This window comes from Pelophylax lessonae (genome assembly GCF_965119305.1).
Source record: "Pelophylax lessonae genome assembly, chromosome: 6".
NCBI lineage: Eukaryota > Metazoa > Chordata > Amphibia > Anura > Ranidae > Pelophylax > Pelophylax lessonae.
The window spans coordinates 159,159,997-159,187,407 of NC_138773.1; the positions used below are offsets into that span (position 1 = coordinate 159,159,997).

A 27,411-nucleotide genomic window follows, 5' to 3' on the forward strand; every position below is an offset into this window, starting at 1 on the left:
CTTGCTAGAAACTAAGCATGACAAGCTTTCCCTTGTACACAATGACCTTAGAAAGGAATATGAGATACTGGCTGAAAACTTCACTATGCTGCAATCACAGGTAGAAGATTTGGATAACAGGAATCGCAGAAATAACCTGCGTATCTGTGGAGTTCCTGAATCCATCACTGACCTTGTCCCAGCTATCAATAAGTTGTTTCATGATTTATTGCCAGACAGACCTATGTCTTCCTTCACATGTGATAGAACTCACCATGCATTACACCGTAAAACCTCCTGCTGACAAGCCACCTAGAGATATTGTTCTGTGTCTTAAGGACTTTCTTGTTAAAGAGGATCTTTTGCGTGCATCTAGAAATATCTCTAATATTGAGATGGAGGGCACTAAAGTTCAAATTTATCCGGATATCTCACAAGCTACCCTTGAGAAGAGATGCAGGATGAAGGAAGTCACGTCAGTGCTGCAATTAGCCCGTATAAGATACAAATGGGGATTCCCCTTTAAGCTCACATTGCCACATAATGGATCGGTATATATTGTTTATAATGTCACAGAAGGGAAAGACTTGTTGATTAAACTTTGCCTGCTGGAAGCTGAACCTAATGTTCGTCAACCTGCTACACCAAGCAAAACCTGCCCTATTTGGGCTACTCCTGCTACCCGTCGCGATCAAAGAAGATGGAGACAACCTTTCAGAGACTTGGCGGCCTAATATATCAATATACTTTATACAGTATTCCAAACTCTTATCAAGTATTTTGGTGCAGTCATGAAGAAGATGCAGTTTGGTTTATTATAATAAGGAATAAAAGTCTTAATTTCTCTTTTCCAGTCTTTGAGTGATTTAGGAATGTGTGGACAGGAGAGAATCAGCTGAGACCTGGTTCCAGCTACCTTCTTTTCTGTACCATTCTCTTTGACAGTATAAGTTGTTGAAACTGACTGGCTATTTTATCATACTCATGTTATAGGGTATATCTCTTTCCCTACCCGTTGGTTTGTTCCCCCTTATTCGCTTATGGGATCTTATTTGAGTGTCCTGGGGTTGCACCTCTTGAGGGTGTTCTATCTAATAGGCGGTCTTTGGAGTCTCGTGGACGGGTGTTGGACTTTGTTGTCCATTGGATTTTTTTCAAATGGATGGGTTGTAGTTTTTTACCAATCCTCCCTATTCTATTACCCCCTCTCTATTTTTTTGGTTTCATTTATCTTAATTCTAAAAATGGAAAGTCATTCTCAGCTAAAATCCAGAATATTCTATACTATGCTTTGTACAGCTGCTATTTACCTCACATAATGCATATATTATAACTAGGCTTTGTTAATTTCACCCTTGTGGGTTTCTGTTTGTACCGCTACAATAGATCTGCTTCTTTTATTTGGTTTCAGCACATTGGTGTGATTCTAGCTTTGATGAGGCTGGGTTTGGAGTATATCATGTTTTAGGCCTATCTTATAAGCTTTTTTTTCCTGTGCTAGATATGGGTCTCAAGATTATATTGCATAATGTGCAAGGTTTCAATTCTCCACATAAATGAACAAAAGCCTTTAAACAATATAAAAGCTTGGGAGTGTAACGCTCCTGCGTTTCTTATATGGTGTGGATTTTCAGCTGCAGAAATAGTTCCACGTCAGTAGTCATGTAAGAGATATGCTGAGATACCATTCCCAACCTCAATGACTCATCATGTGTGGAAGGTCTTATTTCAGCCAGTAAATACACACAATTAGCAAACTGGTTCCTAGAGTGACTTTATGTATGTGGTAACACAATGATGAAGGTTGAGGGATAGGTTGAGTGGAGGTGGTAGGTGATAGACACTTGAAGGTGAGACAGTAGCAGATGGATGCAGGAAGGTTTAGCAATGTTGTATGATAGCAGATGATAGAATAGCATGTGGACATACAAAAGAGATCAACCCAGTGCAGAAAAGTAGCAGTAGTCTCAAGAGCTAGCAACCTAGTTATGCAGATGTGATAAACAGTCTTTACTATGCAGAGCTAGATAGTGTAAGCTTAGTATAAGTTTATAGAGAATTCCCCTGCGGGGTACTTAGCACTATTAGCGATACAGCCGAAGGGTGGTTCAGGAGAGGCGGATGATCCAGTAGCGGGATACAGGGATCAGCGCAGCGAGGTTCCGTCAGCGAAGTAGGCTTGCAAGCATGGAAGCTTCAAGCAAGGTTAGCATCCAGGTAAGGGTGTTTGAACGAACACATGTGAGTGAGAACCGGCGCTTTAAATAGCCATCTAGTCCGGCGCTGGGTGATGACAGCTCCAGTCTTAAAGGTGTATGCGCACCTTTCCAAAAGTAAATGGTGGGGCGCATACACTTGTGGAAAGTGTAATTTAGGGTACCAAAGGTACCGGAACATTACAATACCCCCCCCTTAAGGCCTGCTCCTGAAGGCCTCTGGAGCTGGTTTGTCTGGGTATCTCGCATGAAAATTGCGGATTAATCTAGGGGCATGTATGTCAGAGGTGTTTAGCCAGGTGTCGTCTTGGGGCCCATAGTTCTTCCATCTAACCAAGTACTGAAGTCTTCTTCTGTAGATACGAGAATCCAGAATCTCTTTTATCTCGTATTCTTCTCCACCTTCAACTTGTACAGGAGGGGGAGGTGGAATATTAGGCCTTATTCCTTGGTCCGGAACATGGGGTTTTAGTAGCGACACATGGAAAATGGGATGGATTTTTAGGTCCATTGGCAATGTAAGCTGCACTGCAGCTTTTCCAATAAGTTTCTTGATTGGGAAAGGTCCCAAGAACAGAGGTCCAAGCTTTTTGCTAGGGATCTTCAGTCTCAAGTTTTTTGTTGAGAGCCAAACAAGGTCCCCGATAGTATACTGTGGAGAAGGTCTTCTACGAAGATCATAGTACTTCTTTTGTTGACTGTGAGCGTGTGCAATGGTAGTATTTAGTAAACCCAGAGAATCCTTTATTTGGGTAAGATAGTCTGAGGCTACTGGGTTATTTGAAGGAAGGATGCGTGGAGGGAGAATAGAGGGATGGAACCCATAGTTCAAGTAGAACGGACTCTGCTTGGTTGTACTGTGAGTTGCGTTGTTGTAGGCAAATTCTGCCAGGAGGAGAAGATCCAACCAATCATCCTGTTGGTAAGAAGTGTAACAACGTAAATACTGCTCGATGCATTGGTTGACTCTTTCAGTCTGTCCGTTGGTCTGCGGATGGTAAGGAGAAGTGAGCTTCCGCTCAATCCGTAGTATGTGACATAGTTCTTGCCAGAATTTAGAAATAAATTGGGATCCACGGTCAGACAGAAGAGTTTTTGGGATACCATGTAATCTGAAGACATGTTTCATCAGGAGTTCTGCCGTTTGTTTGGACGAAGGTAGTCTGCGAATAGCAATGAAATGTGCCATCTTTGTCAGATGGTCCACTGACACCAAGATGGTATTAAATCCTTTGGAAGGAGGCAATTCTACGATGAAGTCCAATGACAAAACCTCCCATGGAGTTTGGGGTATTGGTAGACTGCATAGTAGACCGGATGGTCTCGTAGTGTCAATTTTGGACCTGGCAAAGACATTGCATGAAGAGACAAATTTTTGTATAGATGTTTTCATGTCAGGCCACCAGAATTGTCGAGAAATCAAATTGAAAGTCTTTGTCATACCCATATGTCCTGCCATAGGCACATCATGCGATAATTCCAAGATCTTGGTGCGTAGGGTAGGTGGTATGTAAAGTTTGTCGTTGTAGTAGAGGAAGCCTTCTGCATCAGTATTTAGTTGTGGTGGGGGTGAATCCAAACTTATACCATGCAGAACCTCTTCCTTTAAGGAACGGACAACTCCAATAATGCGTTTGTGAGGTATTATAGGAACGGAAGGGATTTCAAAGTAGTTTTCTTCAGTTAGTCGTGATAGTGCATCCGCCTTTTTGTTCTTATCTGCAGGTGTGTAGGTCACTAGGAAGTTAAACCTTAGAAAGAATAGTGACCATCGTACCTGTCGATGCGAGAGAGATTTGCTAGTCTGAAGATATTGGAGGTTTTTATGGTCCGTGTATATAATTATTGGTAGTTGGGTGCCTTCGAGTAAATGTCGCCAATTCTCCAGAGCCAATTTTATAGCAAGCAGTTCCTTTTCACCCACGGGGTAATTTATCTCGGGACTATTCAGGGATTTAGAAAAAAAAGCGACTGGATGAAGTGGTGAAGTGTGGGTAGGTCGTTGGGAGAGTATTGCTCCTACTGCCATGTTTGACGCATCTACCTCCAGAATGTATTGGAGGGATGGGTCTGGATGGCGTAATATGGGAGCGGAAGTAAACCTTGTCTTTAACAAGTGGAAAGCCTTATTTGCTTCTTCTGACCATTTAAATGGTATTTTTATGCTAGTGAGCTGTGTGAGGGGTCTCACAATAGCAGAAAAGTTTTTTATGAACTTCCTGTAGAAATTTGAAAATCCCAGGAATCGCTGTAGCGCCTTGCGTGTAGTTGGTGTAGGCCAATCCTGAATGCAGGATATTTTACTCATGTCCATCTCGATTCCTGTTTTGGATATGATGTAGCCTAGAAAGAGTACCTCATCTTTATGGAACAAGCATTTCTTCAGCTTCACATAAAGATTATGTGCAAGCAATCTCGATAATACAAGTCTTACATGTCTTATGTGTTCAGACAGGGTCCGTGAATATATAAGTATATCGTCCAGATATACCACAACACAGACATCTAGTAAGTCTTTAAAAATATTGTTTATAAATCGTTGGAAAACTGCAGGGGCATTGCATAGGCCGAATGGCATCACAAGATATTCGAACAATCCGTATCTAGTTCTGAATGCAGTCTTCCACTCGTGTCCATCACGGATTCGAATGAGATTGTATGCTCCTTTCAGGTCTAATTTTGAAAAATAGGTAGCTCCACGCACCTGCTCAATGAGCTCAGGGATAAGCGGTAGAGGATAGCGATCTTTTATTGTGATAGCATTCAATTTCCTGTAGTCGATGATAGGTCTGAGACTTGAATCTTTATTGCGAACAAAAAAGAGTCCTGCTGCTGTGGAAGAAGTGGAAGGTCTAATAAAACCTTTTTCCAAGTTCTCATCCAAATAGGTTTTGAGATGGGCAAGTTCATCCTGTGAAAGAGGATAAACATGACCGAACGGCAATTTGCTATTTGGGAGTAGATCAATGCTACAATCATAGTCTCGATGAGGAGGTAATGCTTGAGCATTTTTCTCAAAAAAAACCTCAGAAAGATCCTGATAACATAGTGGTGCAATCTCATCTGTCACCACAGACAGAATCTTCCCGGAAAACGGGAGGTTACACGTTTCCTCGCAATAACAAGAAGGGAAGGTCAAGGACCGTTTCTTCCAATCTATGGTTGGTTGGTGTGTGTGCAACCAGGGAAGTCCCAACACAATGGGAAAGTGGGGTGATGGTATTAAATCGAAGGTAGAAGTCTCCCTATGAGACTCGTTAATAGTGACTAGAAGTGCTTGTGTCTGATCGGTGATCGGACCAGAGGATAACGGAACACCGGTAATAAGACTTACTGAGACAGGTTTGAGTTTAGAAATAATAGGAATTTTATTTAAAGCAGCAAAACATATATCCATATAATTTCCACAAGATCCTGTGTCAATCATGGCCTTAGTAGTAATCCTGTTCTGGTCCCACTGTAATGTCAAAAAAACAGAAATGTAGGGGTTAGTGAATGAAGTTGTCAATCCTCCTAGGGAGACATGTGAACACTCACCCTTCTTTTTGTTGACTAGGGGACAGACGTTTATCTTGTGATCCGGGGATGCACAGTACAAGCAGAGATTTTCATTTCGTCTTTTGGCTTTTTCCATAGTTGATAGCGGTGGGCGTATGGTTCCTATCTCCATAGGAACGGGGTCAACGGCCAGACTCCGAGAGGAAACGGATAATGGCATTCCCATCTTTTCAGCCTTTCTTTCTCGTAGTCTTCTATCTATGGTAATACTGAGTTGTATTAGTGCATCCAGGGTTTTTGGCAGATCCGCTCGAGCGAGCTCGTCCTTAACGGTTTCTGATAGGCCAAGCCTAAATTGGGTTTTCAGAGATGCATCATTCCATTCTGAATCAAGGGACCATCTCTTGAACTCTGCGACAAAGTCTTCTACAGGCCTCCTTCCTTGTTTCAAGGATCTTAACTGAAGATCAGCAGTACTCTGCCTATTGGGGTCATCATATAGGCTAGTGAGCTCTGCCAGGAACAAGGCATAGGAGTTGAGAAGCGGGTCGTTTTTCTCAAAAAGAGAATCTGCCCAGGCTCGAGGATAGTTTGATAGGTAAGAAATAATAGTACAAACCTTAATGTGATCAGTAAGGTAGGTACGAGGTTTTAGCAAAAAAAGTAACTCACATGCGTTTTTAAATTCGCGAAATTTTTTGCGATCGCCTGTAAATACCAAAGGGGGATTTATCTTGGGTTCAGGGGACTGAGCAGAGGTAAGTTGTGTCAGTCTAATTACCTGCTGCGACAGAGCCTGATTGTCTTCTTTTAATTCAGCAAGTGCGTGTATTAACGCAGATACTTGCTGTTTTATTGTGTCACCTGAGTGGTTATTTCTGCTGAATCCATTTTTTGGTTCGTTCAATCTGTAACGCTCCTGCGTTTCTTATATGGTGTGGATTTTCAGCTGCAGAAATAGTTCCACGTCAGTAGTCATGTAAGAGATATGCTGAGATACCATTCCCAACCTCAATGACTCATCATGTCTGGAAGGTCTTATTTCAGCCAGTAAATACACACAATTAGCAAACTGGTTCCTAGAGTGACTTTATGTATGTGGTAACACAATGATGAAGGTTGAGGGATAGGTTGAGTGGAGGTGGTAGGTGATAGACACTTGAAGGTGAGACAGTAGCAGATGGATGCAGGAAGGTTTAGCAATGTTGTATGATAGCAGATGATAGAATAGCATGTGGACATACAAAAGAGATCAACCCAGTGCAGAAAAGTAGCAGTAGTCTCAAGAGCTAGCAACCTAGTTATGCAGATGTGATAAACAGTCTTTACTATGCAGAGCTAGATAGTGTAAGCTTAGTATAAGTTTATAGAGAATTCCCCTGCGGGGTACTTAGCACTATTAGCGATACAGCCGAAGGGTGGTTCAGGAGAGGTGGATGATCCAGTAGCGGGATACAGGGATCAGCGCAGCGAGGTTCCGTCAGCGAAGTAGGCTTGCAAGCATGGAAGCTTCAAGCAAGGTTAGCATCCAGGTAAGGGTGTTTGAACGAACACATGTGAGTGAGAACCGGCGCTTTAAATAGCCATCTAGTCCGGCGCTGGGTGATGACAGCTCCAGTCTTAAAGGTGTATGAGCACCTTTCCAAAAGTAAATGGTGGGGCGCATACACTTGTGGAAAGTGTAATTTAGGGTACCAAAGGTACCAGAACATTACAGGGAGCTGACATTGTACTCTTACAGGAGACCAATTTTGCCACTTCAAACCATCCACACCTCTTTAATAAATCATATAAGCAGTTCCATTGTACATCATTCACGAACAAAACAAGGGGTGTAGCAATATTCATCCGTAACAATATTATTTTTGACATCACTTCCTCCTATAGTGATCCGAACAGTAGATTCATAATCGTAAAGGGTATGTTTTATGGGAAGTCAGTTACTATGGTTTCTTTGCCCCTAATGATTCGCAGTCCCTATTGTTTAAACAGATTTTTGATATTCTAGATAGATACCAATATCCCCACATGATTGTTGGGGGGGATTTCAATTTGGCTGCTCACCCTTTTTTAGACAGGAGAAGTATTACCTCCTCCTCAAAAGCATTCTCTAGATATTTGACACGCTCGTTGAGTAGTCTCCAATTGATGGACACTTGGATGGCTCATAATACTGGCGCAAAAGCCGACACATATTATTCCCATCCTCACAATAGTTATGCTAGGCTTGACTACATTTTTTTGACTAACATTTTTTTGTTGGCTAACTCCTCTAGAGCAGAAATTCATGTTTGTCCTTGGTCTGATCACCATATGGTATTGTTTAATACTTCTCATGTAGGCATGACCCACTCCTCATACAGCTGGAGGCTTAACAACTCTATACTTAATGATCCTTCACTTATTCTACAACTATCTGCCTCTCTAAGTAGTTATTTTGAAACAAATGTTACAGAGGGCATGCCTCCGACAACTATTTTGACTGCCCACAAGGCAGTTATGAGGGGTAATTTTATTAGTCTATCATCAGCTAAGAATAAAGCAAAATTATCAAACCCTCACAAGAGATTTAGATTGCCTGTACAATATACAAAATCAGTCTCCCTCTACAGTGAATTTGGAATTAATCTTCTCTAAACGTAAGGCCCTTGATGATCTGTTGTCTAATGACACAGAAAAAGCTTTGAGATGGTCCAAGGCCAAATTTTTATTACATAGTAATTAAACCTCTACCATGTTTGCTAGAAAACTGAATCAGTCTATAAAATCTACTCATGTTTATAAGTTGAGGAATAGGGAGGGCAGGCTTGTAACTCATCCTAAGGATGTGCTAGAGATTTTCACTAACTTTTATAAAACTCTTCTATCAGAATCCTCTCCCACATCTTAAGACTCATTTAATGCTCGGATAGATAGGATTTCATCGCCCTTTTTTTACGCCCCACAAATTGAGGCTCCTAATGCCCCTTGCACTGAAGCTGAGGTGCTAGAGATTATTAAGTTTGTTAAGGACCCGACGGCTTCTCCACTAATTATTATAAAAAATGTTCTCAGATATTGGTTCCACATCTAAATAATTTATTTAATTGTATTCTCCAGGGTAATAACTTCCCTGATGAAATGTTATTGGCAAATATGTCTTTACTTCCAAAACCCAATAAGGATCATTCCCTTCCTCAAAATTTTCGACCGATTTCAGTTATGAATAATGATTCAAAGCTGTTTTGCCATTTCTTGGCCAATAGACTAGCAAAAAATATCTTGTCCGTAACCACTTTAAGACCAGAGGATTTGGCTGCTCAATGACCAGGCCCTATTTTGCAATTCGGCACTGCGTGACTTTAACGGACAATTGCAAGGCCGTGCGATGCTGTACCCAAACGAAATTGATGTCCTTTTTTCCCCCACAAACAGAGCTTTCTTTTGGTGTTATTTGATCACCTGTGCGATTTTTATTTTTTGCGCTATAAAAAAAAAAAAAAGCGACAATTTTGAAAATAACCCAATATTTTTCACATTCCTTTATATGAAATTCTCAAAAAAAAAATGTAAAAATCAAAAATTTTTAACATTTTAGGCCAATTTGTTTTCTGCTACATATTTTTGGTAAAAACAAAATTGCAATATTTTGATTGGTTTGCGCAAAAGTTATTGCGTTTGCTAACTAGGGGAAAGATTTGTCATTTTTATTGTTTTTTTTTTTTTTACTAGTAATGGCGGCGATCTGCGATTTTTTGCAGGACTGCGACATTGCGGCAGACAAATCGGACCCCTAAATGACATTTTTGACACTTTTGGGGGTACCAGTGACATTACTACAGTAATCAGTGCTAAAAATATGTACTGTTACTGTAAAAATGACACTGGCAGGAAAGGGGTTAACAGTATGGGTGATCAAGAGGTTAAATGTGTCCCTAGGGGCATGATTCTAACTGTCAGGGGGTGTGGCTTGTGAAGTCATCACAGAGACATGCGATCCTATATAGCAGGATCACATAGCCTCTGATCACTTCAGGGAGAATGACAGACGGCTGTGTTTACATCAGCCGTCTGTCCTTCTCTCTCAGCTGCGGGAGATCGCGAGTGGCCCCCCACACGCACTGGCTCCCCGACTGATGAGCGGGGGTGGGAGCGCGCCGGCGGTGGCGCGCGCTCGCCCCCTAGAGTCTCCTGAGCGAGCATCGTAGTACTACGTCGGTTTGCCCAGAAGCAGCTGCCTGCCGCAGTAAATCTGCGGTGGGCGGTCGTTAAGTGGTTAATTAATCCAGACCAAACTGGTTTTATTCCCGATAGGCAGTTAACAGATAATATCCGTTTGGTCACCAACATTATTCAAGATGCTAACTTACATGCTCATCCAACCTGCATCCCTAGCCTTGACATACATAAAGTGTTTGATAGTGTCAGTTGGTCATATTTAGATTCCCTACTCCCTAAATATGGTTTATGTAATGAATTCTCACATGGCTTCAGGGCATTATATAATACTCCTCAAACTAGGGTTAAGATTCCTGGTTGTTGAGGTTTTTCACCTAGACACCTAGACAGAGGAACTAGACAGGGATGCCCCCTTTCCCCTCTCCTATTTGCCCTTGCAATTGAACCCTTTGCCTGTGCAATCAGAAGCAATTCCAATATTAGGGGTTACTGTAAGGGTTCTTCAGAATTTAAAATCAGCCTTTATGCAGACGATGTGTTGATGTTTTTGTCAGACCCTCATATTTCACCCCCCCAATCTGATTTTGGAACTGAAAGCCTTTCAAGAGATCTCTGGGCTGGGAGTAAACATCCGTAAATGCTCAATAATGTTTCCTTCAATCTTTGGATAGCTAAGGGTCTTATTAATTTAAGATCCCTCTCTATTAATAACTCTTTCTGCTCATTTGAACAATTACTTTCTATTCACAAACTCCCTCGCACAGAGTTGAGCAACTATGTACTTATAAGAGAATTGTTTCAGAGTTTTTTTTTTCCTTAATCTACACCCCCCTTTACTCCCTTTGAGGTTGTCTGTTATTGTTCCCCCCGTGGGAAGGGTTTGATTTCAATACTGTATCATCATCTCAATGAATTCTTTCTCCCAGACAAACAGAAGTATATGGACAAATGGGAAGAAGATATTGGATGTTCTATATCTGTGGTGGATTAGCATAAGATGATGCACAATCTCCATAAATGCACTCCACCTCCAGCAGGGAAACTCCACTAAAGCTTTATATAAGATGGTATATGAACCCTTCATTAATTCACTCATTTTACCCTGCCACCCCATCCAGTTATTTTAGGGGCTGTTCAGAGGAGGGTATGTTGTTGCACATATTCTGGAGCTGTAGACATTTAAATGGGATATGGAACCTCACTTGAGTTAAAATTTACAAATGGCTGATAAGAATATTCATATTACTCCTCAAATGTGTTTACTTTTCGCATCAATCCCAGATATCCCCCTTCCTATTACTAGGCTAATAAATACTTTATTCAGTACCATTCAATGGATGATTGCCTTTAATTGGAGATCCTGCACGGTTTTGTGGTCCCAGGTTGTATCTATAATGGAGATGCTTAGACTATCAGGATATATTCATCACTCGTTGAATGATACCATGCATATTTTTAGAGGTAAATGGGATAAATGGGAAAAATAGGTCTCAAATACATAATTACTTTTCAATCTAACATTCGTACTTAATGCCATGTACTCTTTTACTGTCTGAGTTCCTAATTTGAGCCCCTTTATTGTTATGTGATGTCACTTTATTATTAATATTGCAATGTGGATTTTCTGTTTTCTGAGCTGTATACTTTATTTAAAATCTTTATTGTGTATTACTATTGTTTGCTTTGTTTTGTTTTGACATTCCAATAAAATCTTTTGTAAACAACAAAAAAAAAATATATATATATTTCCTCCCCCACATACCTTCTGATTTTTCTGTCAAAATTGATGGCACAATTATTAGGTTATGCCTTCATGCCAAAGTGCTAGGGGTACCCCTGGACTCTGAACTCTTCTTTCGGCCCCACATCCAATCGCTGTCCAAATCATGCCGCCTCAACCTCCACAACATGTCCAAAATATGTCCCTTTTTACCCAACAACACTTGCTTAACGGCTGCTGAGGGTTTTTGAAATCTGCTTGATTGAGGAAATCTGATTGTTAAACAACAACATTTTCTGACTTTCTACTACATATGGGCAAAGGTTATATCTTTGAAAAATGTGGGTACATATAGCAATCAGATTGTGGGCGGGGCTTAACACGCTCCAATTGGGGACTCACTAGTAGCGCTCACTAATGCCTGCATCTACCGGCGGAGGCTGTTATCACTTGAAATCAGTGTTGAGGCAGTACTCTAAATTAGAGGCTCAGTTAACCCTTTGTGTAAATAAAAAGCAAGCAGAAGAGGGAGCACCATAGGCATAAAACGTTTTATTGAAATTAAAAGGAAAATAAAATATTGAGCTCACTGCATAAATTGTGGAGAAGGCATGTCACAAGTTTTTATGTGGTCATCTCAGGGCAGCTTGAGTGTGTTGAGATCTGCAAGCCAGAGTCTGGTCCATTATACAAAGCTCGGCAAACAAGTGGCTGGATAGGTTGCAGAGATCAGCAGGGAAGCTGCTGGTGGACAGATATTGCTGTTAAAATTGCAGGGTGAAATGCAAACTCAGTGCCGGCTTCAGAAGCTTCCTTATGGCACACTTTAACCCTTTGTGTATGTTTCACTTCCCGTAACATCTCCCAATGGTTGCAGCAATTCCAAGGGGGTACCCCGAAGTCTCTCCCCCACTCCACCAGCAAAGCCTGACATGTTACCTGACTCCCAGTGACACTATGAGACTTCTCTCTGACACTAGAGATTGTCTCTTTACATATTCCTGAGTTTCTTCCTTCCCGAGGCCCCTCACTCTCGCTATTTCTCTTCTGTGACACCTTGAGCTAGGTACACAGGATTCCCTTTGCTGTGATGTCGGTCCCTATATGTGGGGCACCAATCGCTAGGGAAGGGGCCAAGCTCGCATATCCCTCTTTACCAGGGCCCTCCATCATCCATGCCATGTCACTAATACACCCGTTGGCTGGCTGCTTAAGCACTCAACAGTACTTCTGTTACACCTAGTAACAACAAAATAGTCTCTTCTCCTTCCATGGAGGTTAGACCTTTGTATTGTGTTCACAGACTTCTCTTCATCCTTTTGCAAGCCCTGTTGTTTAGGTTTGCCGTGCATGCACCCCTTTAGTGACTTCAGACTAGGTAGATTGACTTAACAGTAAAATTTTTGACAAGTAGTTGTTTTAACAAATAACAGTTTTTAGCAACATCTTCTATACACATTCCTATACAAAGTCCTCTGTGTGTCCTTTTAGCATGTCCCTGGTGCTTCCTTGTGTCCCATGAGGTGGTCATACCTTGAATAGGTGAAAAAGGCTTTTAGTCCATTTAGCAGCAAAGTCCATGTCCCTTTGAATTAAAAGAGTTCCTCTTTTTATATGTTTAGTCCACCAGAGGGCAGCACTCTTCAGAAGAACCCAAGAAAACCTGAACAGAGTTAAAGTGGAAGTAAACTCACCCACACAACTTTATCATATTGCAATCCTCATAAAAAACACTAATGATTGCTTCTTATAACTGTCTGAAAGGAATTTCCTCTCCCTGCGGCACAGACATTTAAGCTTGCGAGATTGCAGTGTTTTCTAGCTTCCTGGTACTCCCCATGTGACTGTGAGTAAACCTCGCATTGAACGAAGCTTGGCTATTACACGATTGTGCATGCGCGAGATTGCGGTGAAGGGAAACATAAAGGGCAGAAATGATGTTCTAAACTGACACAGAAAACAGTATTAAAGATGGCGCCGCATTATCACGGAAGACAACATTTTTCAAATGTGATAACAAAGTAATAGGCAATTATTGCTGGCTTAGACTATGGGATGCTTGCTAACAAGTGAGTAGAACCAAATACTGTAGATGAAAAGCACCATAGGGATTGCAGAGTTTACTTCCTCTTTAACCTTTACCCACCGAAAAACACCAAGTCTGCTGACAACATTATTCAATCAGTGCAACTCACAGAGTAGAAAATACATTTACCCCAATAAATAATTGACTCATGCAACACAGTAATACCTCATTAAACACCTGCTTACAAGATGGCTACTGTATCTAGAGAGACAACATCTCCATCAGATGTAGATACCTGTCCCACCTGCTGGAGCTGTGTATTTGAATAGCTTGAGTTTATCTTTTTTTGTGAGTATCACATTGTTGTGTGTTTTTAATAAATGGTTATGATAGTAATGCATTAGGCGTTTGCGCCCTCTTGTGTGTGTTTCTTGGAATGAGCGCTGGAAGGTTCTTTATTAATTTGCCTATTCATGCGTGTTCATAACTCTATGCATATGAGATAAGGACCTTAGATTGTAAGCGCCTTGAGTGCAGGGACTACCTAGACAGACAAAAAAAAAAAAAAACTTAGACCAAAAGCTAAGGTAGTCAACAAAAAAAAAACAGTTTACTGGCCAAGGTCCCAGAAATCAGACGAATAGGAGGAAGTTTGAAAAACAAAATATGTGCAACAAAAAAAAACCATTTGAAGAGCTAAAGTATGGGCCTAAGCCTAGCATACCTAAACCTTGACTTCAGGGAATGCCAGAGAAAAGATGAACCAAAACACAGAAATGTAACCCTAAACTTTATGAAGAGGTAGGTACATAATAAGGAAGCTACCTGATAAACAAGTGAATTCAGAAAGATACAGTGGGTACGGAAAGTATTCAGACCCCCTTAAATTTTTCACTCTTTGTTATATTGCAGCCATTTGCTAAAATCATTTAAGTTCATTCTTCTTCCTCATGAATGTACACATAGCACCCCATACTGACAGAAAAACACAGAATTGTTGACATTGTTGCAGATTTATTAAAAAAGAAAAACTGAAATATCACATGGTCCTAAGTATTCAGACCCTTTGCTGTGACACTCATATATTTAACTCAGGGGCTTTCCATTTCTTCTGATCATCCTTGAGATGGTTCTACACCTTCATTTGAGTCCAGCTGTGTTTGATTATACTGATTGGACTTGATTAGGAAAGCCACACACCTGTCTATATAAGACCTTCCAGATCACAATGCATGTCAGAGCAAATGAGAATCATGAGGTCAAAGGAACTGCCTGAAGAGCTCAGAGACAGAATTGTGGCAAGGCACAGATCTGGCCAAGGTTACAAAAAGATTTCTGCTGCACTTAAGGTTCCTAAGAGCACAGTGGCCTCCATAATCCTCAAATGGAAGACGTTTGGGACGACCAGAACCCTTCCTAGAGCTGGCCGTCCGGCCAAACTGAGCTATTGGGGGAGAAGAGCCTTGGTGAGAGAGGTAAAGAAGAACCCAAAGATCACTGTGGCTGAGCTCCAGAGATGCAGTCAGGAGATGGGAGAAAGTTGTAGAAAGTCAACCATCACTGCAGCCCTCCACCGGTCGGGGCTTTATGGCAGAGTGGCCAGACGGAAGCCTCTCCTCAGTGTAAGACACATGAAAGCCCGCATGGAGTTTTCTAAAAAACACCTGAAGGACTCCAAGATGGTGAGAAATAAGATTCTCTGGTCTGATGAAACCAAAATAGAACTTTTTGGCCTTAATTCTAAGCGGTATGTGTGGAAAAAACCAGGCACTGCTCATCACCTGTCCAATACAGTCCCAACAGTGAAGCATGGTGGTGGCAGCATCATGCTGTGGGGGTGTTTTTCAGCTGCAGGGACAGGACGACTGGTTGCAATCAAAGGAAAGATGAATGCGGCCAAGTACAGGGATATCCTGGACAAAAACCTTCTCCAGAGTGCTCTGGACCTCAGACTGGGCCGAAGGTTTACCTTCCAACAAGACAATGACCCTAAGCACACAGCTAAAATAACGAAGGAGTGGCTTCACAACAACTCCGTGACTTTTCTTGAATGGCCCAGCCAGAGCCCTGACTTAAAACCAATTGAGCATCTCTGGAGAGACCTAAAAATGGCTGTCCACCAACGTTTACCATCCAACCTGACAGAACTGGAGAGGATCTGCAAGGAGGAATGGCAGAGGATCCCCAAATCCAGGTGTGAAAGACTTGTTGCATCTTTCCCAAAAAGACTCCTGGCTGTATTAGATCAAAAGGGGGCTTCTACTAAATACTGAGCAAAGGGTCTGAATACTTAGGACCATGTGATATTTCAGTTTTTCTTTTTTAATAAATCTGCAACAATGTCAACAATTCTGTGTTTTTCTGTCAGTATGGGGTGCTATGTGTACATTCATGAGGAAGAAGAATGAACTTAAATGATTTTAGTAAATGGCTGCAATATAACAAAGAGTGAAAAATTTAAGGGGGTCTGAATACTTTCCGTACCCACTGTAGATGCAAGAATGTGAGTGTCCTCTCATCAGAAACTCTATAAAGAGACAGGGGAAAACCCCTTGAGCTGAAACAATTAGGAAAGCAATAATTTTGAATCCTACTCAGGCAAGGGTGTAGTGATGAACAACACCAGTAAAAAAAAATGGTATAGGCAGGGGTGAGGATATATCACAACACAAGCTGGCATATAAGGTCATCAAGGCCAGAAGGATAAGAAAGAGTCATTTGAACCAACATCCATAGTTGTTGTGCATATGATTCTAGGAATCATTAAAGTTGATTCTGTAAAGGGGGCAGAGTCCTCTTTAGAAGAGCGAGTGGTAGAAATCCCAGTACTGGTGCTAGTGGAAGGAATGTAAGGAGATTTCTTCAGCAGACTAGAACTCATTCACAGAAGAGTAATCCTGTCCCAGGAAAAAAAAAAAAAAAAAACAGTGTGGTTACAATGACACCGTCAACACTGTCCAGCATAGGGAGTAGATCACCCAGTCAGTTACAGGAAGATTTCTCATTCCCTGAGGTGAAAATCTAACAGTCTCAGAAAAAGTCCAGTGGAGGTCAGATAACAAGATGGACCGAGGAACTCCTTGACACCTTGGGAGGCTGTCTTTTCTGTAGAATCACACTAAAGTAGACAAAAGGGTATATCAATTATAAGATGAGGGCAAAGGAAAGGGCTAAATCTCACCTTGACCAGAACCTGACTTCTTGATCCAAAAGGATCACCATCGGGTTTTGCCCTACTCAGAAGGATAATTAAAAAGGACAAAGGAACAGCACAAGAAGGGGGACTTAGTGAAAAGGAGTTCCATAACAATTCCACAAACCCTAATGCCTCATACACACGTGCAGATTATCTGCAGACTTTTGTCTGCAGACTTACCAAAACCATATAATATGAGGTCAAACCTAAACACTTTTAATTTGTATGCAATCCGGCAGGCCCTTGCACTACATAGAAAAGGTAAGTCTGCAGACAAAAGTCTGCAGATAATCTGCACGTGTGTACGGGGCATAAGATGTTAGTAGAAACGTATTGGCTCTACTCAAGATGTGAGGACAAAGGGCCTTTCAGCTTAGCATGAACTGTGAGAATCTAGGACACTGACACTTTGTAGTAAAGGTCTCCTGAACATTCCACAATGGAGATGCCAGAAAAAGGAACTAGTGTGAACATAAGAGTCAGTGCCATAGAGAAAAACTACTGTAAACTAAATGTAGCACTGCCCCTTTGAGGACGGCTGGATTTTCACACTTTCGGGTCCCCCTGGGGTACCGTTAACAACTTTGACATTCACAGTCTATAACTTTACTTCTTGGCTCAATCAATAATTAATCCAGGGGTATGTAGTTGTTTTGTGTTTTATTTATAAATTAGGGATGGGAGAAGGGAATAGTGGGATACTCCAGATTAACTATGCAGAAGGTTTGGAGAACATCCATCTGCAGATACAGCCACGCTGTTGATCCACCTTGCCACTTAGATGGATTTAGGATTAAGTCTCTTTCCAGATGACTTGATGAACTAATGTTATCTTCAGGACACTCTCTTAGTATCCCCTTTCTTGACCACTGACACCCGTCCACTGACTATCCTACTCCGGGATGGCCCCCCTCAGGTCAGACCTCTTGACACGATCCCCTGTACTCACGATACTGTTTTTCTAGGGTCTCCAGTGTCTCCCTCTCAGTCAGCTTTCAAGGACCTCCCTCCGGGACTCTGCTCACCAGCCAAAGACCCCTGTAAGAGACGCTCAGTGCGCGTGCCCAGGCACACGGGAAGCAATGTGCGAATGCGCATGCGCCAATGCGCGAACACGCCAATGCGCCAATGCGCGGACGCGCGAACGTGCGTACGCAACGTGCGCACGCAATTGGCGCCAAACGGCCTATTTATACCAGGCGGTGACAGGAGCACATTGCTGAGTGGTCTTTCAGCTTGTGTTCCTGTTTACCTGTGCCCTGACCTGCTTGTGGATTTCCCGTTACACCGACCCGGCTTGCCTTTTGACTCTCCTTGGATTCCTGCCTGCCTTGTGACCTCAGCCTGTCTTTGACCCTGCCTTGCCTTATGCCTTTGTACCTTGCTGCCAGACTGTGTACCGACTTCGGCTTGTATCCTGACTCCGCTTCTGCCTCACGTTCCTGTACCCGTGCTGTCCGGCTGTTGACAACCCCTTGGCTTGTGTTCCGATTACGCTCCTGCCTTCTCATCCAGCATCACCGAGTTCCAGTTTCAGGTGTTCATCCGGTGATCCACAGCCATCAGTCTTCTGCCAAGACATCACCTGCTATACCGGCCCTCGTGCCACTCTGTGTCTTATACCGCCTGTCATCTCTATCAGGGGTGTTGGACAGGAGGTGCAAGAGAAGCCCCCTCTACAGCTTGGTCTCCACCAGGTACGTGATAGTACCACTCAGCCAGATGTCGGAGACCGAGAGAGGGGCTTCACCTCTAGAGGCAGTATGCCAGCAACTTGCTTCGCTTACCCAAGCAGTCAAATCCTTGCAAGAGGGTTACTTCCAATTAGAGGGTCGCATCCAATCCATGGCTTCTACCCCGGCAACCCCGGCACCTGGGACCTCCATGCCCGAACGGGCTCTATCCACACCTTCAGTGGTTTTGCCACCACCGGAACCTCGGGTACCTGCTCCAGAACGATTTTCGGGTGACCGACACAAATTCCGGGCTTTCAGGAATTCTTGTGAGCTATACTTTGCCCTGCAGCCACGGACTTTCTCACTTGAATCCACCAAGGTGGGGTTCGTAATCTCTCTACTTCTCGGAGAGCCGCAATCCTGGGCCCACCGTCTCCTGGAACAAAATGATATAGCCTTGAACACCATCTCATCTTTTTTCGAAGCAATGGCGCAGCTTTATGACGACCCCCAGCGATCTGTTACAGCCGAAGCAACCCTACATACATTACAACAAGGCCGCCGCCCTGCTGAGGACTATGTCGCCGAATTCCGCAGATGGGCTTCTGATACAGGCTGGAATGATGCAGCCTTACGGCATCAATTCCGTCTCGGCCTATCAGAGGGCCTTAAGGATGAACTTGCCAGAGTGGGTACGCCTGATTCTCTTGATGACCTTATTAGTCTTACTATCCAGCTTGACCGCAGGCTCAGGGAGCGGAGAGTGGAAAGAGCTGGAAGTTCCAGACCTACCTGGATGTTGCCTCAAGTGCCGTCACCTCCGGCTTTTCGTCCACCTGTCGCTTTCCCCACAACCTCCAGTGTGGAGCCCATGCAACTCGGACTTTTACGTTCTCCACTAACCACTGAGGAGAGATTGCGAAGACGCCGAAACAACTTATGCCTCTATTGTGGGGAAGCCGGACATTACCTTCAGACCTGCCCAGTGCGGCCTAGTAAGTCTCAGTTTGCTTTTCCTTCTTACCTTGCAAACAGTTCTGGGAAGGATCTGTCCACTCACATTACTCTACCTCTCTCACTACAGATTCTCGGAAAGACCATCCAAGTCCCAGTCATTATTGACTCCGGCGCTTGCAGCTGCTTCATGGACAGTGACTTTGCTCAGCGTCATCAGATCCCTCTGCAAGCGAAAACCCGTCAGTTATCTATCCATCTAGCTGACGGATCCCATCTCAAGTCCGGGCCTATAACCCAAGAAACCTGCCCATTACTGGCTATCTCTAATAAAGGCCACCGAGAATACTTGTGCTTGGATATTATCCCATCTCCTCTGTTCCCTATCATTCTCGGTATCCCATGGCTACAAGCACACAATCCTCAGATAAACTGGAAGTCAGGAGAAGTGGCATTTCCATCCACCTATTGTCAACAAAACTGCTTCCAGCCCAGTCCAGGGAAACCTGCATCACTTTTGGGCCTGCAACCTGATCCCTCTGCATCCCAACTTGTGCCTGCAGCTTACCATGAGTTCTTGGAAGTCTTTGATAAACAGAAAGCAGACATCCTACCACCTCACCGGTCGTATGACTGCCCAATTGAACTTTTACCAGGTGCTGAGATACCGTTTGGGCGTATCTTCCCCCTCTCTGAACTAGAACTTGAGGCATTACGCCTTTACATCGACGAAAACCTGAAAAAAGGCTTCATCCGGCCCTCTACGTCCCCCGCAGGGGCTGGTATTTTCTTCGTTGAAAAGAAGGATCATTCTCTACGCCCCTGTGTTGATTATCGGGAGTTGAACAAGGTTACTGTCAAAAACAGATACCCCCTGCCCTTAGTTCCTGAACTTTTCCAACGTTTCAGGGCAGCCACGGTATTCACAAAACTTGACCTACGTGGAGCATACAACCTAGTACGGATCCGTGAGGGCGACGAGTGGAAGACCGCCTTTCGCACAAGATTCGGCCACTTCGAGTACCTTGTCATGCCCTTTGGATTGTGCAATGCTCCAGCTACTTTTCAGCATTTCGTGAACAATATTTTCAGAGACTTCCTTGATTTGTTTATGATTGTCTACCTTGACGATATTCTTATCTTTTCAGGTTCCATTGAAATGCACCGTGAACATGTCAAGAAGGTTCTCGGCTGCCTAAGAGACCATGGATTATACGCAAAGGCTGAGAAATGCGAGTTCGAAAAGGAATCAATCCAATTCTTGGGACTCGTCATTTCCACTTCTGGGATCTCCATGGACCCCCAAAAGGTCAAATCGATCCTCGAATGGCCCACTCCCACAGACAGGAAGAGCACACAAAGGTTCATTGGCTTCGCTAATTTTTACCGCAAGTTTATCAAGAACTTCTCCGCCATTATGCTTCCAGTCACCCAGCTAACAAGGCAAGGCACCCGTTTCCAATGGACACCGGCAGCACAAGCTGCGTTTGACCAGTTGAAGATTCTATTCACTACTGCACCTATCTTACGACACCCAAATCCCGCTCTGCCCTATGTTCTCGAGGTGGATGCTTCAGAAAATGCCATAGGTGCCATCCTGTCACAGCGTTCAGGTACGAAATCTCTTCTTCATCCTGTTGCCTTCTTTTCCAGAAAACTCAGCCCAGCAGAAAGGAACTACGATGTTGGAGACCGGGAATTACTGGCCATCAAGGCGGCCTTGGAGGAATGGCGCTACCTATTAGAAGGAGCATCTCACCCTATCCTGATCTTTACTGACCACAAAAATCTGGAGTACCTCCGAACAGCTAAGAGACTGAAACCACGTCAAGCCAGGTGGGCACTGTTCTTTTCTCGTTTTACCTTCCATATCACCTACAGGCCAGGCTCCAAGAATGGCAAACCTGATGCACTTTCCCGCATGTACCCAGAGGACGAAGAGTGTCACCCAGTAGACACAATCCTGCCATCCCAAAGTTTTCTACTTTTGCAAGCGGATCTGTTAACGCAGCTGAAGCAGGCGTCCACAAGGGATGTTTTACCATCAGGTATGTGCCTTCAGGAAGAAGAAGGTCTGTTTTTCTATAACCAAAAAGTGTTTGTACCTCCAGGTCTACGTGCCAAGATCCTCGGCCTGTGCCATGATCACCCCTTGGCAGGGCACTTTGGGATATCTAAAACGGTTGACCTGGTACAACGGTCCTTTTGGTGGCCTGGTCTGAGGTCCGACTGCCGTAATTATGTTAGCACCTGTACAATCTGCATCCGGAACAAGAATGACAAGGCCAAAGCCTGGGGTTTGCTAAGACCTTTGCCCATTCCCAAGAGGCCTTGGGAAATGATAAACATGGACTTTATCGTTGAGCTCCCTCCTTGTGAAGGATTCACGACCATCTTTGTGGTGGTCGACAGACTAACAAAGATGGCCCACTTTATCCCTATGTTGGGAACTCCCTCAGCAATGGAAACTGCCCAAACCTTCATCAAGGAAGTGGTTCGGCTCCACGGGGTTCCTAGTAATATCACTTCAGACCGAGGGGTGCAATTTACTTCGAGGTTCTGGAGAGGCCTTTGCAAAACATTAAAAATTGACACATACTTTTCCTCAGCTTATCACCCGCAAACAAACGGGCAAACGGAGCGTACAAACCAGACCCTGGAGCAGTACCTCCGGTGTTTTTCATCTTTCTCACAAGACGACTGGGCATCACTTTTACCCCTAGCAGAGTTTGCATATAATAACGCAGTGCATTCAGCCACGGGTCAAGCCCCGTTTTTTGCAAACTATGGGTACTTCCCGGCCTTTATGCCTGACGTAATACCTGATTCCTTGGTTCCCGCAGTCCAGGAAAAAGCTACATTTTTGCAAACCAACAACAAATTATTGCAAGATGCCATTGTCAGAGCACAGCAAGACAACAAAAAATTTTTTGATAGGAAGAGGAGGGGAGATCTAAACCTCAGACCGGGAGACAAGGTTTGGTTATCCTCTATCAATCTAAAACTGTCATGTCCGTCTAAGAAACTGGGGCCTAGATATATCGGTCCATTCTCTATTAAGAGACAAATCAATCCTGCTGCCTATGAACTTTCACTCCCGGAAACATACAGAATTCATCCTGTTTTCCATGTGTCCCTACTGAAGCCTACCAGACCCAATCCATTTCCTGGCCGAGAGTCGGATCCACCTCCGCCTGAAACTATTGATGGCAACGAGGAATACGAGGTTGAAGCAATATTAGACTGTAGGAAAAGAGGAGGTACTGTCCAGTACCTGATTAAATGGAAGGGCTATGGCCCGGAAGAAAATTCTTGGGAACCAGAAGCCAACCTCCATGCTACGGATCTAATTCAAACTTTTTTCAGCTTCATCCTGAGAAGATGTTGCAGATGGGCATCCGGAGGCCGCCCATTGGGGGGGGCAATGTAAGAGACGCTCAGTGCGCGTGCCCAGGCACACGGGAAGCAATGTGCGAATGCGCATGCGCCAATGCGCGAACACGCCAATGCGCCAATGCGCGAACGCGCCAATGCGCGGACGCGCGAACGTGCGTACGCAACGTGCGCACGCAATTGGCGCCAAACGGCCTATTTATACCAGGCGGTGACAGGAGCACATTGCTGAGTGGTCTTTCAGCTTGTGTTCCTGTTTACCTGTGCCCTGACCTGCTTGTGGATTTCCCGTTACACCGACCCGGCTTGCCTTTTGACTCTCCTTGGATTCCTGCCTGCCTTGTGACCTCAGCCTGTCTTTGACCCTGCCTTGCCTTATGCCTTTGTACCTTGCTGCCAGACTGTGTACCAACTTCGGCTTGTATCCTGACTCCGCTTCTGCCTCACGTTCCTGTACCCGTGCTGTCCGGCTGTTGACAACCCCTTGGCTTGTGTTCCGATTACGCTCCTGCCTTCTCATCCAGCATCACCGAGTTCCAGTTTCAGGTGTTCATCCGGTGATCCACAGCCATCAGTCTTCTGCCAAGACATCACCTGCTATACCGGCCCTCGTGCCACTCTGTGTCTTACACCGCCTGTCATCTCTATCAGGGGTGTTGGACAGGAGGTGCAAGAGAAGCCCCCTCTACAGCTTGGTCTCCACCAGGTACGTGATAACCCCGCAGCACATGTGTTCCTGGCTTTTATACAGTATCCCAGAATGTACTGAGACAGCCTGTCTCTACTAATCACTAGGACTGTATCAAAGCCTATGTATCCATTGGTCAGGTTTCCTCCCACTGTCCAACATGCCTCCCTATTGGACCAGTGTGAAACACTCTCTAGACTCAATGAATTACATACTGAGCAGACCTCACTCACAGATCCTGATCTATGCTAGACAGAAAGCAATATAGATTTGCCTGCTGCTCCTCTGACAGAGCCAAAAACTATACTCTCTCACTAGCACCTACCTAGGAGGGTGCTGCATAAAGTAAACTGAAGAGTCAGGCTCTACTAGCTCATTATGCCTTTGTCTTACAGGTTTTTTTTTTTTTTTTTCATTTTTTTAAGGAGGGTTTACTTTCTCTTTAAGGGCGATAGTGTTGAAGAGAGTCAGACACCACATGGGGTGCAACCAACCATGATGAAAACGAACTTCCCTATGGAGAGGAATACAGAATCAAATGGTATGCCATTCCTTAGGATAGATTCCTACTAGCATAGCAATCAGAAGTCCCAGGGTACAGATAATCTCTGGAAAAAAACACAACAGAGTGCAGTTTTACTAGACAGGACAGCTGAAAAAAGATGTATGTTTCAAGCGTTTAGAGTACACACTGCATTTGGAAACCTGAGAATCCAAACTGCAAGGGGATAAACTGCTGAGGGATTCAGGAGGATGAACAAACAGCCTCCCACTTGCAAATGAGGGGGTTTACCTTATTGCAGAGGGCTGAGCAGATGAGACAGAAGGCTTCTTACCTTGAGTTCTGCTGCTTGTTTAAAGACTGCGATCATTGTTGAGGTTCTACTGTACTAGCAGATGAGAAATAGTGTTCCATTCACAGATCCTCTGCTTACACTTCTGCAACCAAAGATATTGGGAATGACATTGCCAAGGGCAGAACCAAAGAAACATCTCCTTTTAAAGGGCTAGCAAGCCAGATGCTATTTGGACACATCCTTGGTGTGCCAGGCATGAAGCTAAAGTTCTCTCCACATATGAACAGACATAACAGCCATGGAAGACACAAGCTTAACTGCTTGTAAGAGACCATCACAGTTGAACCATTTGACGCAAGACATCTGATCCAAAAGCTCCAGGCAAGACATGAGGATTTTTTCTGAACCACTGCCCACCGAGAATGATAATTCAATATGAGATCAAGCAGGGAGTCTAACTGCCTTGCCAGTGAAAACTCTGAAGTCCTATTCTTTGTAGAGGAATGTTGGCAATCTGAATTCAGAAGGTCTTTCCAGCCATAAGAGCTGGGACAGCAGCCTGATCCTTAAGTCTTATGGAGCTTGCTTAAATATAGTATTTTAAGGAGATTACAGAGCTCTGAGCTAATAATATGGATCTTGGGCACACTTAGAGGTGAGTGGCCAATTGGGTCAGATTAGGGGTCTTGTGGACACATGAGAGGTCTAAGCCTCACTGCAGAGCTATAGAAGACATACGGTAGATGAGAACAAACCTATAGTAATAGCAGTCCCAGGATCTATGTTACAGCCATTGGTTCCTTCTGGGGATACAGAGAAATTGCCCCTAGAAACAATAGAGGAGTATGGGATGAGGTCATCTGTTGCAGTGGGACTACCCTCCATGTTTCTTTTAAAAGACATGTTTCATCACATAGCAGAAAAACAGGTAGGTCCAAAGTAAGCCAAAGCCTCACATATGCACAAACCCAAGTAGCTGATGTTAAAGAGGGTCTTAGGCAGTCAAGGTGACCAAATCAGTAAAGGAAACTGCAGATTAAGAGCAGAGACTGGGATCAGCAGGAGCAGCAACAGGAAAATGCTTTCTCTAGGCTAAGTGGCCGGGAGAAAGAGCCTGGAATGCATGTGTGCAACATTCAACCTAGAGGATGATATTGGCATTTTCCAGCTCCTCCAGTCCCTACAACTGTAAGATTGGGGTGCTTGATAAATTTAAAAAAATGATCAATGGTACTAACTTTAAGATAGCTCTCAATACTTGAGTCCAAATGGCCTTGAAAAACTGAGTGACTAAGCAAGCCCCCAGGGCCGTCTGCGTCACAGCACAAGCTGTGCCATGGCTCTGGACTTGGAAAATGCGCTATAACTAACAAAGTACAAGGTCTTGAAAAATGCGACAATGAAAACCCCAGTACTCGAAGGTATCATTCCAAACTAACCTCATCAAGCACAAAAGGCCTACCGACTTTGCAAGTCTTCAGAAACTGGGTCAAACCAGAGGCTTTGAACATGGATAGCGTTCTGCGGCTGACTAACACAATACAAAAAGGTCTGGAAAGTGCCAAAATATAGAGATCAGTGCCAAAAGGTCACATTCCAGGAAAGCCCTGCAAAATTCTAGCCAGCAGGGTTTGGGTACAGCTTACAAAGCTATTAATTAGGAATAACTAATAGCTGTTATATAGAGAATAGTTTTATTTTTTTTTTAAGTAAGACAATTTTAAGTCTTGATTGAAGGTAATGAAGAAAAAAATACCTGCAGCGTATGAAATATCTTAATATATAAATAAATTTGATTTTTTAATTTTTTTTTTATTGGGTACAGTGGTGATCGAAAGTTTGGGCACCCCAGGTAAAAATTTGTATTAATGTGCAAAAAGAAGCCAAGGAAAGATGGAAAAATCTCCAAAAGGCATCAAATTACAGAGTAGACATTCTTATAATATGTCAACAAAAGTAGATTTTATTTCCATCATTTACACTTTCAAAATAACAGAAAACAAAAAAATGGCGTCTGAAAAATTTTGGGCACCCTGCAGAGTTAATATCTTGTACTGCCCCCTTTGGCAAGTATCACAGCTTGTAAACGCTTTTTGTAGCCAGCCAAGAGTCTTTCAATTCTTGTTTAAGGTATCTTTGCCCATTCTTCCTTACAAAAGTCTTCCAGTTCTTTGAGATTTCTGGGCTGTCTGTCACGCACTGCTCTTTTAAGGTCTATCCATAGATTTTCAATTAGGTTGAGATCAGGACATTGTGAAGACCATGGCAAAACCTTCAGTTTACGCCTCTTAAAGTAATCCCCTGTGGATTGTGTTTAGGATCATTATCCATTTGTAGAAGCCATCCTCTCTTTAACTTCAGTTTTTTCACAGATGCTATCAAGTTACCATCCAAATTTGCTGAAATTTTATTGAATCAATTTTTCCTTCTACTCGTGAGATGTTCCCTGTGCCACTGGCTGCAATACAACCCCAAAGCATGATTGATCCACCCCCATGCTTAACAGTTGGACAGAGGTTCTTTTCATTAAATTCTGTGCCCCTTCTTCTCCAAACGTACCTTTGCTCATTCTGGCCAAAAAGTTAAATTTTAACCTCATCGGTCCACAGAACTTGTTTCCAAAATGCATCAGGCTTGCCTATATGTTCATTTGCAAAGTTCAAATGCTGATTTTTGTGGTGAGGACGTAGAAGAGGTTTTCTTCTGATGACTCTTCCATGAAGACCATATTTGTACAAGTATCTCTTTATAGTGGAATAGTGTACCACAACTCCAGTGTCTGCCAGATCTTTCTGGAGGGATCGTGCAGTCAAACGTGAGTTTTGAATTGTTTTTCTCATAATCCGGCTGTTCTGTCTGATATTTTTCTTGGTCTTCCAGATCTTACATTCCGAACAGAGGATATTGACATCTGAAAACGCTTTGCTATCTTCTTATAGCCTTCTCCAGCTTTCTGAGCGTCAACTATTTTCAGTTTCAGTTTTCTATACAACTGCTTAGAAGATCCCATGGTGCTGATTGTTGGGGCAAGGTCAGATAAGTCTGGGCATTTAAAACCTTTGAGATTGACATCACCTGGTCTTCCCAGACGATGATTGAGAACAATCCAT

At 43.4% G+C, this 27,411-nt stretch overlaps 1 pseudogene across 1 annotated transcript in view; it reads left to right on the forward strand.

The window, feature by feature from the left end:
- The first annotated feature begins 254 nt into the window (after positions 1–254).
- Positions 255–27,411, forward strand: part of LOC309558676 — a 63,703-nt pseudogene continuing 36,546 nt past the window's right edge. Inside the window, exon 1 of the transcript in view lies at positions 255–454. The product of the transcript in view is annotated as an uncharacterized misc_RNA (transcript). The remainder of the gene's footprint in view (positions 455–27,411) is intronic.